General features: G+C 38.0%; 1 pseudogene; it reads right to left on the reverse strand.

Annotated features, from left to right (window-relative positions):
* Positions 1 to 7,211: 7,211 nt before the first annotated feature.
* LOC113334736 lies at positions 7,212 to 14,572 on the reverse strand (annotated as a pseudogene).
* Positions 14,573 to 15,529: the final 957 nt, after the last annotated feature.

A 15,529-nucleotide genomic window follows, 5' to 3' on the forward strand; every position in this document is an offset into this window, starting at 1 on the left:
GCAAAAGTGGTATCGTCGGGTGAAGGGAACTTGAATATCTGTCAAGGCTTAAATGTACGGATTGAAGGCCACTTAATTGTCGGAGGTGTCAGCAAGTTCAGGAGATGCACAGTGACAGAGTGCTCTTAAGCCGTTTCAAGAAATGTCTCTGCTAGTGAAGCAGAGTTGTCAAGGATGATGCATGGTACTGTTATTGAGGTACTTAATTTTTGGTTTTATTATTTTCTCTTGAGTTGTTTGTTATATTACACAACACAGAGATGTGTCGTATTGGATATTTGAGATAGAACGATTTTTTGGGCACCACTCTTTTTTTTCGGGGACCATGATTTTTTTTGGGTAAAGACATTAGAAGGAAATATAGGTCACCCCATATCTGATATTTATATTAATACCTAAACTATCCTCATAATTAATTTTAGGTTATGATTAGTGAAAATGATTTAGTTAAAAATAATTAATGAGATTAAATTAAAAGATGGGTTTTTTATTAGATGAGTAGAATTATTGAGAGAGTAAAGTTAGAGAAGATGAAGGAGAAAAACATGGAAAATAAAAATAAAAATCCAATTCACTAAGTTTGAGTATTCAAGTGATGAAAACTCATCTGATTCTTCATCTCCATCCTTTCCTAGAGTATTTGTTAATCTCCACAATGATCCGGATATGAGTTATTTCTTAGATGGTGATTCTATTCTTCCCCAAACTCAATCTCAAGATGAATATGATGGATTTTATCAACCACAACCGGAGGAAGAGTATTTCAGTGTCCAGGTATGCTCAAACTTAGATAATGTATGTTGAATTGGTCAAAAATTTCCTTAAAAATGTAAAAAGTGGATTTGGCTTGTTCGGTTACCTTATGTGAAGAACAGGTAACCCAACTCATCTGGAAGTGTAATTCGGTTACTTTAGCTACACACGCAAGTAACCGAACTCATCTGAAAGTGTTGTTCGGTTACTTTCTCCAAACACGCAGGTTACCGAACTCTCCATTAATGAAAGTTTCTAGGATTCAGCGTTATGTTCGGTTGGTTCGTAACAAATTAACAAACCGAACTTTACGTAAAAATTAGATATAACTTAGTGTACAAAGTTCGGTTGGTTCGCAACCAATTAACCAATAACTAACCGAACATACGTACAAATAAGGATTAACTTAGTATACAAAGTTCGGTTGTTTCGCAAACTGCATGTTGACGACCTAGCTAACCGAACTTTACATAATATAAGAGTATACTAAGTGTATTAAGTTTGGTTGTTTCGCAAACTCGATACAACAGCATAAACAACCGAACTTAACAAACAAACAAATAAAAATCTGAAGTTCCAGGATTCTATTCGGTTACCTAGATAAAATAGGAAGTAATCGAACTTTTTATTTGTTATTTGTTCGGTTACATGTCAACTTTGCTTTATGAACCGAACCTCTAGTTCGGTTATTGCGATAAAATTTACAAGTAACCGAACTCTAATGTAATTCCAATTGATGTTGTTACATTTCTTGTAGATGGAATGCCAACCTATACCAATGGATGATCAATCTTCTCCGGTTAATATGTTGTTCGAAGATACAGCTCATCACTATGCTAATGAGTTGGTATTTGACTTACCTATTGATGCGAAGAATTGGGATAGAGAACATGCTAAGAGAGTCAAGTGCGTCTTGGTTTTGAATGGAAAAGAAAGCAAAACTCGTTTGAAATGGTTTGTGAGAGAAGTGGAGATCCCGATGTTAGTCACAAGAGGAAGGGTTATGAGTATAAAGGAAAGACGACGAGGAAGAACACAACATGCTCAAAGAAAATTAAATGCCCGTTCAAGCTAGTATTCAGCAAGAGCAAATTAACGAAGAAATAGTTTCTAGCTATGGATAAGGTGGTAGGTCGTCATAACCACCCTCGTCCGGAAGATCTTGAAGGACATGCAATGGCCGCAAGGCTCACTCCTCAAGAAATGGAAAAAATTGCTAAGTATAGGAAAATGAGTATCCCACCTTCCATATGCTTCGCTTATTAAAGGAAGATAACCCGGATAACGTATCATCTTTGTCCACCATTTACAATGCAATTGAGACAATTAAAAGGAATGAATGGAAGGATAGACAAGTAATGCAACAATTTTTTTTTTGGCTCAAGAGAAAGGCTACGCGGTTCAAAAGAAGGTAGGTCCGGAAGAAGAAATAACTCATCTCTTCATTGCTCATCCGAAGAGTGTTCAATTGGCTCAATCCTTCCATGAAGTTCTTATAATGGATTGCACTTACAAGACAAACAAATACGAGATGCCATTATTGAATATTGTTGGTCGTACATCGATGAAGTCACCGTTTACCATTGCTTTTTGTTTTCTAAAGGACGAGCAAGAACCAAGTTACACTTGGGCGTTACAACAAATGAAGGCGATCTACCGAGATGATGATATACCCGGGGTTACCGTGACGGACAATGAGGTAGCATTGATGAACGCAATAGAGAAAGTCTTCCCATTGGCACATAATATGCTTTGTACATTTCATATATGGTGCAATGTGATGAATAGGTGCAAGCCTCAACTTTGTCCACCTAAGAAGATATGATTAGAAGAGATTAGTAAGCTATCGAAAGATAAACAAGCGGATGTAAAAGAGGTATTCGATAAACAATACACCATTTATCATGCTAAATGGGTTGCCTTCTCTGGGGAATGGGAGGCATTGACTTGGTCTCTCACCGAAGAAGAGTATTATCTAAATCTTGACGAATTTACCGAACATTGGTCTAGCCCCGAATATTCCGAGGATATTGTAACGTATGTGGTGGAGCAATAGTGGGAACCGCACAAAGAGCGCTTCGTTTATGCTTTTACCAACCACCATAAACACTTTGGGAACCAAGCGACAAGTTTTGTAGAATCGACTCACTACTTGTTGAAGAAAAATCTCTTTGTATGTGTCGATAATTTTGTGGTTGTGTTTAACGCAATGGAGAGTTACTTCAACCGTGAGATTGAGAGAATTAAAGAGAAGTTTCAAAAAAGCCGCATCATGAGGTACAAAAAGATTGTAGACAAAGTGGTAACATCAAGAAAATGGAGGACCTTCGGTTTTTCAAGGGACTATACTATAATGTTTCACATGCTTGCATTAAAATTTTAATGGTTGAGGTGAATTTGATCGACATATGGGGAACCAAGCCGGACGAGGTGTGTGTTTGCAACATGATGAAGTCGATGGGACTCCCTTGTCACCACATGATAGCTAAGTATGAACATGGCATAATCCCTTTAAGTGATATAGATCCACACTGGCAACAATTAAGTTTTGTCCCTCCTCCAAAGGGCGATGTCGGAGAAGAGTTTGTTGACAATGAAATGGGTAGAATCGTTATCAAGATGTACCGGAACAAGAACAAACTCGAAAGGCAAATCTTTTGGGATGACATGCGGCCAATCGTTTATCCACATACTTCGAAGAATGTGCAAGAACCGAATAAAGGAAAGGGTAAAGTAGGCCAAAAACCAAAGAAACAAAAAAAACAAGTAAGAGAATATGCAAAGGTGTTAGCTAAGAGGAAAAGTGAAATGACACCTTTTACTAGAGATCCTTCGGGGCATGAGCATACCGCGGCGAAGTACCAAAAAGATTCTAAGAAAAGGGCTAGGAATATTATTGAAAAGGGCGAGACAAGTGATATGAAGAAGAATAGACCAATGTTGCGCTCTCAACCTACTCCGTCGGAACCGAGCCAACCAACTCAACGAGACGTGAAGCTAAAGGCTCCAATTAATGATACACCACCTCTTCAAGAAAGGACTAATCTTGATAAAAGGTTCTTGGAAGATCTACCTCCTTACATTAGAGATTACGTCATATCCACCGATGACGTCCCTCCGGATGGTAATTGCGGTTTCCACGTTGTCTTACAACAACTAGGGCCTTTCACTCACGGTGCCAAGTTATATAATGATATCAAATCACTTATGTCCGTCAAATGTTGTTGATGAAGCTAAGGGAGAAACCGGAATTTTACAAGACAATGTTGGTCGATGCGGATGCTAGTTTCAATATGCAATTTGTTAGGTATCCCGTCTCCACGGGGACAATACAATCACAAGGGATCATTGGATGGGCATGCCGATATGTGGGCACTTAATCGCCGACACAATAAATTGCGTGGTTCTCTATTTCTCAAAAGGTGCTAGTTTCACATACACTCCGAAAACAACCATATGTGTCGAGCAACTTAGACGTAGAAGAGTGGTGATTGTGTTGATTGAAAACAACCATTTTATTGGTCTCCTGTTACAAGACAATTGTCCATTGCCTCCGATATGCGGTCACTCTTGTTGGAATGGATTTAACCCAGACACAATGTTGGGTTGGTGCATTATTGATGAACATAACATGGAGATGTGGAAAGCTTTGCAGGAATCGGACAAAATTATACATGAAGGAACAATTTCACTTGAGGATGATTAAATGTACTATTAGTTAGACTAAGTATGCTTTGAACATTAACATAAGAATAAAAGATTGTGTTTTTTGGAATTTGGTCTTATTTTTGGGTTATTTGGTCATATTTTTGTGTTTTTTGAAATGCATCTTATATAAGTTCGGTTAAGAAATGAAATTAAAGGACATCTTCGAACTATTACATGACATAAGTTCGGTTAGGAAATGAAATTACAGGACATTGCCGAAATAAAATTACATAACACTTAATACCCCATACGCGCTATGAAAAATTCTTTAAGGATGCGGAAATGATCTTCATATTTGAAATCCTTTCTTTTCCATCGTCGTCATTCATTTTTTGATATTAAAACGATTTCCTCGTATGTTTCACCCCGAAGTCGATTCCTCCTTACAATCCGAGATAAAGACAAAAAATCCACAACTCTTTCTCTAATCTTTTCAATTCGAATGAACAAAGCCATTTGGTCAAGGTTATGAGAGTTACCTGTGTCGGAGCAGAATTTCTTATGAATTTCCCCCCAAAACTATTACTCATAATAATATTCACTCTTCGTTCGTCACCCCTCTTTGGATAGCATAGTACGTAGTTTCTACAAAGAGAAAGATCTTCTTCTAGAGTAATTTTATGACTAGGAACTGCCATTTTTATGAAATTTGGCAGACTCAGGGTTGTTCTTGTGACTGTTACGCCGAATCAATTGTTCACCTTCCGGTTCAAGTTCTTCCTCAATTTCATTTGCTTGATTAGCTAGATGTCCTAATGGTGGACCTGTTCCTGGGAATCTTTTGATTTTCTTTCGAAGAATCATTTATATAGTTGATTGATTAATCGACGATGAGAATTTTATGAATCGATGATTAATCGATGAAGACGAGTTTGAAACAAAGAAGAAGAAGAAGAGGAGAAAACAGTTCTCCTTGCGGCAGATTTTTTTTCTTTTTCTTTTAGATTAGGTTTCACGATTTAAGGTAGGGTTAGTGTTAATTAGGATTAATGTTAATTAGGATAAGGAGCAAATTAGTAAACTCGCTACTTTAGGACACCCCTTAATATTATAGGGTAAATGGTCTTATAAAACAATGGTCCCAAAAAAAAAGGCAGGTCCCAAAAAATCGTTCTCGAGATATCATTGTTTGGGCTTATGTTGCCCATGAAGGTCTTACCCTTATAGTTACATGGTGAAGCTGTGTTATCAAGGCATTGTTGTTGGTTGCCGAAGGTTAGATAGATTAATTCCCATGACAATATAGATCCGCCCCGAAATTGTCAAACGTGGAATTGTATACATTCTTTGGTGGTTTTTCACGGTATGTTGGTGATCAAATATTCGTGGAGATGATGCGTCAAACACACGAAGATAAGACTTAAAAGTCTGGATGAAATGTCAGGGTTTTGAGGAGACTTGATTGTTGGAGTTGGTGACATCTCACATGTCACATTGAAACAATGACTTGAATGTCAGGAATTGCAGTCATGAGTGGTTTCAAAACATCAAAGTCCGATGGATGTTACAAAGGCGACAAATTAACCATGTTGGTTTTGGTTACCGAGTATGCACAAGGGGGTGCATATGTATGTCCTATACTTTTGGGAGTTTGTTAACGTTTCATTGAGTGGTATTCTACCAGGCAGTAGTGGTTGAATAGGAGGTTGAATAGTTCCTCTTCTTTAGTTGTTTAGAATCTTTAGATTCGTTGGTTGGTGACTAAGTGCGAGTTCTTTGAGGATATAGTCAAGCACTATGTGTTGTCCCGTATGTGTATAAGTAGAGTCAGTTGTAATTGTAAAAAGCATCTCAAGTTTAATGAAATGTAGACATTATAATCTCTTTGTTTGTGTCTCCCTCTCTATTCTCCTCTATACCTGTTTTGCCACACATGATTTTCTACGCAACCTTTAATCATTGAGTTCAGAAAGGATGTGGTTGAGGAATAGAGGTGAGCACTTTGAGTGCAATGGATAAACTATTAAAGTATGGGTTTGAGTAACATTTAACCAATGAACCAGCAATGAAACTGTCTTGGGATAAACCATTCCTGATAACAAAAGCATGGGGTTTGTTTTAAATGTGTGATTGATTTGTTGCATTTTGTGTTTAAGAGAGTGTTGATTGTTTCTTGGGAGATTCTAGTAATGGGTTGTTGTTGAAGATGTTGATTTGATGCTAGAAGAGAAGGAAGAGATGAACCCTGCTGTTTTTTTTAGTCGTATCGTGTAACCAGTATCCATGTCTAATCCTAACAGAATGTATGTTTCCATTCAAAGACTGCAGCGGCATCCAATTCTTAACCAACCCATCAAAATGTTTTTGCAGGTCAATGGTGAATAACTTGGTCTATGATTTTTCAGCTCCATCCTGCTTCATCTCCCACATATCAGCACCTTAGGATCAAAACCAAGCAAGCAAAGGAATCCTTCTAACACACACAAACTTGTTTCATCTCTCTCCGATAACAAAATAAAGAATAATTTCAGATGGTAGAGTCCTCTTTTCATGCTTCAAAAAAAGGAAAGAAAAGATGGTAGAGTCCTAGATTCAATATCTGACATCCGATGAAGAGATCGAATTTATCTTTGTTGAGACGAGAGCTAATTTTTTTTTTTTTTTGATGGGAAGATGAAAAAAAGGAGATTGATAATTGATATAGATGGGGGAGTCTTTAATATAATAAAGATATTGCATTAAATTGTGGATTCAATTTACACCTACTGTACAACAATCAACACTAAATTTTAACTTTCTGCTGGATGCCATTACTGTCTTCGTCTCTTGAGTCTCTCACGGGCGCCAAGCTTGCCGTCACTGTCCCTCTTTCTGGCATTTTTGTATTTGCCCTTCTCCTGTTGTGACAAACCACCAAATACCGCAGCAGGTACATCCCTCTGTGCAAGTTCAAATTCTTTGTCGTCCTCTTCATCATCATCTCCTTCAGGTAATTCAATAAAATCCTGGAGTGCGATAACCTTCCTTCCGCCATCTGGTGTACGGATGCCCACAGTTTCCTCAAGGTTTAACCTTGAATCCTTCTGCATTAGATTCTCTTGGAGAATGAAATGAGTCTGGTTGTAACTAGCAGAGACACTCCTCTTTATTCGAAGCATTTCTTTTAAAGTGCCGTCATTGCCATGACGCTTCTCAAGCTCATACCATCTGCTCCAGAAATCATTGTCTGATCCTGGATCCGCAAACTCTGATGAGAAAACGTAAACAGCACGACCACGATCAGTTTCTCCGAAACTCTTTTCAAGGTTTGCATATTTCATGCACATAGTCTTGACATTTTCGCTCGGCATCTCAGATTTTATGGCTTGCTGAAATATCTCCCTTATTTTTCGAACACCACGATAGAACTTTGCAGCACAGGATATGTAAGTCTCGTACATTTGCAGCTTCTCCTTGTCAGGTAAAGCTTTTACAGCTTGGTCATAGACTGCAATTGCACGGCTAGCAAAACCGTAATCCAATTCCAGTTTTGCATACTGCAAATAGAGTGGTTTCACATTGTCAATAGGGGCCATTTCAATTGCATGCCTAAACAACTCCCTCGCCCTTTCCAACTTCTTTTCTCTATATCTTTCAACAAATTTGGTGAGAAATGCGACCCAAATATCCTTCACGTGTGGATATCCAAATATCCTGACACCTCTTTCATAAACCTTGAACGCATCCTCGAAGTATTTATGTTCCTCCAGTAATTTTGCATAATTGAGTTTAGTTTGGGGTGTAACTATTTTCAAATCGAGTATCCGATCATACACTGCACGAGCGGACTCCAGGTCTCCGATATTCTCCTCTAGATCTGCATACATGCTCCACAAACTTACAGATTTATGCAACTTCATCTGAACTGGTTCATTACCATCAGTAGCAACTCTCCGTTTAACCTCCATAGAAGGCTCTGCTGTTGCACGCCTCATTAGCTCCCATGCTTCTTCCAAGTTGCCGTGCTTCCGTTCGATTTCGGCCCATTCACACCAAACACTGGCGAGATTATCAACTGTTTTGTAATTAACTTGGACTGCCTTATCGAAGACCACTCTTGCATTTGCAATATCGTCGTGCTCTGCATACAGGTTGGCTAAAGAAATCCATAACGTGTGAGGGCTACCCACTGCTTTCATGGGATCCACAGTTCTTACAGCTTCGGAGAGCGTTTGTATTTGTTTTGTTAGATTACCCTCGAAAAGCTGAACCCTTGTATGCCATTCTTCAACGTCGTGAGCATTTTGACGCAGAAGAACACTGTTAACAAGCTCAGGCCTTCTTTCCGTAAGTTGCTTTAATCTAGCCATCCTCAAGTCAACATCGTTATCATCATTAAGCCAGAAACCATGAAGAGTCTTCATTGCAAACTTAGATAGTGAAATTTCAGTATTAAAACGTCCATCCACTTCTTTATTATTCTGATTATTATTATCTGCTTCGTCACTGATATCTGAAGACTCCATATGCGCAGCGATTACACTCTCTTCAAACCGAGCATACCCATCGAAAATCAAACTAAAATCTCTAACTGTTACCACACTAGTGATTCCCTCCTCAAACACATCTCTCGCCTTCTCAAACACCCCTCTATGGATATAATAATCCGCCAAAGATGTCCATAGCCTCCCAACCTCATCTGCAAACTTCCCGATCCCGTCTCTGATAATCGCTTCAATGTTCAGACCCGACACCTCTGTTGCATGACGCGTAAGCAATTCGCACAATTCAAGCCAAAACTGATGTTTCGTCTTCCCTTTAATACTTCAAAACTTATCATCACTCAAAACTTCAACGAATCTCTCCGCAGCTTCTTGCCATAACTCGGAACTCACTAAAAAGTGGATATAATCTTCGATACAAGTCGGAGCCAACTTCAAGTACCTCTTATAAACCTTGAGTGAAGTCTCAACTGGAATCCCTTCTTGACTCACAAAATACACATAAGGTTCCCAAATTTGATCATGCTGGGCGATTGGTAATGCACACAATGCTCTGTCGAACGTTCTACGCGTACGCGTCACAAGTTTTTGTTCGGTCAGCGTTTGCAAATACATTACCCAAATCTTTGGCATCTTATGCATGGTAACTAAAGCTCTTTCGAATGTATTGTTCAAACTCTCGTACGAAGAATGCGTTATAGGAAGATTTCGCACCATCTCTAGTCGTTCGCTAAGATATGCATGCCAGAGCTTGTAACTACCAGGTAAAGCTTTTAGAGCTCGTTCGTATATGACTGACCTCTTTTTGAAGGGAGATTCTTGAGAGAGATTAGATATCTCTGCCATAGCTTTAGACTGAAGGGATTAATGACAACTGCAAGATGAAACTTAGCTTATATAAAGACAACTCTCTTTATTGATGTTTAGAAAATCTCTCAAAACTAAACACAAGCTCTAATCTTGCTCATATGATCAACCACAACTTTGGTGATCATATATATATATAAAACTATGAATTACTTGTCCTAATCCTATTACCTTATTACATGTCTTTCCTTTTCTTAGAACTTAGCTAGCTCCTAATTCTTAGAACTTCATGTATTTCCTATTCTTATCCTAACCAACTTATTAGTGATTTCTATATTGAAGATTAACCAACATTCTCCCCGTTAAGCTTCAACCTTACCCGTGACATATCTTGTACTCCAATCAATTGTCTCATTTCATCAAACTTGATCCGAGCTAATGCCTTTGTCAATATATCTGCTTTCTTCTCAGTTCCTGGTATGTGTTCAACGTTGATGATCTCCTTCTCGATACATTCTCGTATGAAATGATACCTTTTGTGAATGTGTTTCGTCTTCCCATGAAACACTGGATTTTTAGTGAGTGCAATTGCAGACTTATTATCAATCTTGATGAGAACTTTTTCAGGTTCTCTTCCTTTGATTTCACCCAACAGTTCTTGAAGCTATATTGATTGTTTAGCTGCTTCTGTTGCAGCCATAAACTCAGCTTCACAGGATGAGAGGGCTACAGTGTCTTGCTTCTATGAACACCATGTAATAGGTGCTTCTCCTAGACAAAATATATGACCAGTTGTACTTTTTCCATCATCTTGGTCAATATTATGACCGTTGTCACTATACCCAACAATTCCTTTTGATCCTCCTCGACCATACTTCAATCCACAACTGATTGTTCCTCTTAGATATCTCAATATATGCTTTATTACATCACCATGAGACTTGCGTGGACTCTGCATATAACGGCTTGCTACTCCCACAGAGAAAGCCAAATCTGGTCTTGTGTGTAATAAGTATCTTAGGCATCCAACATTTCTTCTATAACTCGTTGAATCAATCTCTGCTTCTTCTTGTGCCTTTGAAACTTTAAGTCCAAACTCCATTGGTATCTTAGTTGGATTACAAGTTTCAAGTCCTGCTTCTTTCAGAATTCTCCTTGCGTAAGCTTCTTGTTTAATCTGAATCCCATCTACTCCTTGATGGACTTCTATGCCAAGGTAATAAGTGAGTTTTCCGAGGTCTGACATCTCAAACTTTGATGACATTTCTCTCTTGAACTCATTGATCACCTTAAGGGAGTTGCCAGTCAAAAATAGATCATCTACATAGACTGTAATCATAAGAAGCGTTCCCTTTTCTTCTCTTCTGTATACTGATGTTTCTTTAGAGCACTTAACAAATCTGAGTTCTCTTAAGATTTGATCTAACTTTGTATTCCAGGCTCGAGGAGCTTGTCTTAGACCATATAGAGCTTTTGATAACTTATAAACCTTATGCTCTTGTCCTTTTACTTCAAAACCTTCTGGTTGTTCAACATACACATATTCTCGCAATTCACCATGTAAGAATGTTGTCTTAACGTCTAAGTGGTGAATTTCCCATGAGTTTGATGCTGCTTCTGCTATTAAGAAACGAATTGTCTCTAGTCTAGCAACTGGTGCGAAAACTTCATCAAAGTCTATGCCTGATTCTTGAACGTATCCCTTAGCTACAAGTCTTGCCTTATATTTGTTGACAGTACCATCAGCATTCTGTTTTATCTTGAAGATCCACTTAAGACCAATCACTTTTACCCCACCTGGCTTATCAACTAGAAACCAAGTCTTGTTTCTGTTGATTGAAATAATTTCTTCTCTACATGCTTGTGTCCATTTAGTCGAGACCTTTGCTTCCTGAAAATTCCTTGGTTCATCATTAACAGAAAATAGCATAATCTCACATTCTTCTGCAGCTTGAAGAACATAATCCTCCAGATACTGTGGCTTTTGTACCTGTCTTGTTGATTTTCGTAGTGGAATGGGTTGAGTTATTTCATCGATCTCTTCTTCTTCTTCTTCTTCTTCTTCTTCTACTTCTTCGTTATTCTCAGTGGTTTCATTATTCTCTTCTTCTTCTTGATTAACATCATTGTTTCCATTGGTATTGATGATTATGGATCCTTCACCTTCATCAATTACTTGATCCCATCTCATGTGAAACATTCCTGGATCCCTACTTGGTCCATCATTAGTTTCTTTCCAGTTCCAGTTTGTTTTTTCATCGAATACCACATCTCGACTCACTATCACTCTTTTCGTTGTTGGATTGAATAATCTGTAGGCTTTGGATCCAGGCTCAATTCCTAGATTCACAAGAGTCTGAGATCGATCATCCAGTTTCTTAAGAGTTGCAGAATCAAATTTTGCGTATACTTTACAACCAAACACTCTTAAATGATCTATGTTTGGTTTTCTCTTTCGCAAGCTTTCATATGGAGTCATGTCTTTCAGAGCTTTCGTAGGTATCCTGTTTATTAGGTATGTGGAGTGTCGTACAGCTTCTCCCCATAGATAATTAGGTACCTGCATAGCCTTTAAAGAACTTCTTGTTATCTCCATTAGAGTCATGTTTCTCCTCTCCACCACTCCGTTTTGTTGTGGTGTATATGGTGCTGTGAGTTGCCTTTTGATTCCATTTGACTCACATAACTTTTTGAACTCTAAGGAAGTGAACTCTCCTCCTCTATCAGTTCTAAGCATTTTGACCTCCTCTTTTAACTCTTTTTCTATCAGATTTCTGAAAGCTTTGAATCTGTCAAATGCTTCACTCTTTTCTTTCATAAGAATAGACCACATATATCTTGAGAAGTCATCTATAATAACAAATATGTATTTGTTATTTGCAAGGGTTTGTGGTGTAATAGGACCACATAAATCAGCATGAAGAAGCTCTAATGGCTTTGAGGCTCTGAATATTGTTGCTTTTGGAAAACCTTGACGCGTTTGTTTCCCAACTAAACATGACTCACAGATCCTTGATTCATCGTTTATCTGTGGTAGCCCTCGAACCATCTTGTTCTGAGACATAGTTTTTAAGGTTCTGAAACTTATGTGTCCAACCTTGCGTGCCACTTCCATGTCTGATCTTCCAGTCTCATATTCAGACACAATGTCCTTCCAATCATGAGACTTATCTTGTAGAGTCTATTCTGTGAGCGTGAGACTCTAACTAAAAGTCTTCCACTTGGGTCATGAACTGTTAGATAATCTTGTCGCATTCTAACATCACATCCAACTTCTGTAGCTTGTCCTAAACTTAGAATGTTTCTTTGTAAGTTTGGGATGAAGTAGATGTTTGTGACAAGCTTTTGTTCTCCGGTCTTGCTCTGAAATAGAATTGATCCTTTCCCTTCAATTTCTACAGAAGATCCATCCCCAAACTTCACTTGTCCTTTGATTTTCTCATTGAGTTCAGAAAAGTAGTGTCTCTTACTAGTCATGTGATTGCTGGCTCCATTATCTAAATACCAGATTCCTTCTTCTCCATCCTTTGATTCGTAGTTCTTTGGTATTAGTTTCCCTTCGTTTAAGAATACAACTTCGTGAATGAAAAGAGTTGTATCTGCTTCCCTTGTTTCATTCTTGTTTGTTTCTTCCATCTTTTGTATTCTTTCAGGGCATACAGAGGAGAAGTGTCCTGGTTTATCACATCTGTAACAAATAATGTTTGATCTATCCTTCTTTTCTTTCCCTTGGTTTTGATCATTCTGACTTGTTGTTCTATCTTGTGAGTTAAACCTTCCTCCCCTTCCTCGGCCTCTGTTTCCTCTACCACCTCTTCCACGACCTCTTCCTCTTGTCGCAGAGTTTTGTTGGTAAGAGTTTGTGTACAAGAGTTTTCCTTGAGTTTCTCCATTGTTTTCTTCATCAAGTATTCTCTATTCATATGCTTTCAATCTTCCAATTATATCTTCATATCTAGTTTTCTTTAAATATAAGACTTGTTCGAGAGGGGCTATGATATGAATATACTTGGATCTTGGTAAACTATTGAGGAACTTCTTTACCAGTTTATCTTCATCAATGGATTGTCCAAGTGACGCAGCTTTTGAGGCTATCTCTAATAGCTTTCCTGCTAAGCTATCAATAGTATCAGTGTCTTTCATCTTCACTCTTTCAAATTCAGACATTAAGGTTTGCAAACGGGCTTCTTTAACTCGATCAGCTCCGAGATTACGTTCCTTTATTGCATCCCAAATTTTCTTTGAAGTTTCCTGTTCACCAACTTGTAGAACAAGACATTCTGGTATTGCTTGAAAGAGTAATCCAATGGCAACATTGTTTTTGTCTGGGTCCAATGTACCAGGATCAATTGTTTCCCAAACTTTGTAGATTTTCATCAGTACCTTCATTCTCATGGCCCATACTGTGTAGTTTGTGGCGTTGAGGATTGGAACTTGTATTGATGGTGGCGTGAACTGTTTTTCACCCACAATGGTGGTTTCGTTTTCCATGGCTCAGAAACAAGCTCCGATACCAATTAATGACAACTGCAAGATGAAACTTAGCTTATATAAAGACAACTCTCTTTATTGATGTTTATAAAATCTCTCAAAACTAAACACAAGCTCTAATCTTGCTCATATGATCAACCACAACTTTGGTGTTCATATATATATAGAACTATGAATTCCTTTTCCTAGTCCTATTACCTTATTACATGTCTTTCCTTTTCTTAGAACTTAGCTAGCTCCTAATTATTAGAACTTCATGTATTTCCTATTCTTATCCTAACCAACTTGTTAGTGATTTCTATATTGAAGATTAACCAACAGGGATCTCCAAAAATTTCTTCTTCGTAGAGGAGATCATCTTGGCTCGGGTACAGCTCTAACGCGATCGCCATAGCTTGATCGGATCAATAACGTAACGATCAAAGATCTATGAACAGGAATAACTTGTGTGTAAGTTACAAAACAAGAGAATGATTACTATGACAAATAACTAGCTAGTCTTTCCTTCTTATATATAGGCTTCAATAATTCATAAAAGTACTTGGACTGATTTATAGAAGGCCTCCATAATTCGGAAATAGATTATATTAGAACGAGGGGACCATGGTTCTACTTTTAGTAAGACATTTAGAAGAAAGTGAAAACACCCCTTATCCAATTATCTATATTAATACCAAAATTAACCTTCCTAATTAAGTTTGTGTATGATTACTTAGTGTAATTAACCAGGGGTTAGTCCACGAATGAGTTTGGGGGAGTTTAATGTATTTTTAATCTTGGGGATTTTGAGGGAGTGTAAGAGCGTGTGGGGAGTTTGAGAGAGTTTGGTGTTTTGAGTGTGGGGAGTTTGAGAGACTCTCAGAAATCTCTACTTTTTTGAGAGATTTGGAGTGAGGAAAAAATACACTATAAACTCCCTAGAACTCCCCAGAACTCCCCTAAAAACACCAACTCCCTAGCATTCTAATTTTAACGACTAACAGGGAGTTTGAGAGTTTCTTTCAAACTCCCCCACGACTAACAGGGTTTTCTAGGGAGTTTTTGAGACTCTTCTAAACTCTCCCACGACTAACAGAGATTTTGAGAGACTCCTTTGAACTCCTCCACGACTAACAGGAAAAAACCAAACTACACCCAACTCCCCCAACTCCCTTGAGGACTAACACCTTATAAGTTAAGTTAATTGGTGATTAGTGTAAGATTAAATCAATGCATTATTTTTCTTAAAATTAAGCTATTGAGAGGGAAGAAGAAGGAGAACATAAGAGTTGGAAAAACTCAATTATTTTTTTATTTTATCTTTTGAATCCGAACCTTCAAACCACCCAAGCATCTTTCAAATTTAGTTT

The sequence above is a fragment of the Papaver somniferum genome, unplaced genomic scaffold, assembly GCF_003573695.1.
Source record: "Papaver somniferum cultivar HN1 unplaced genomic scaffold, ASM357369v1 unplaced-scaffold_137, whole genome shotgun sequence".
In the NCBI taxonomy this organism is placed as follows: Eukaryota; Viridiplantae; Streptophyta; class Magnoliopsida; order Ranunculales; family Papaveraceae; genus Papaver; species Papaver somniferum.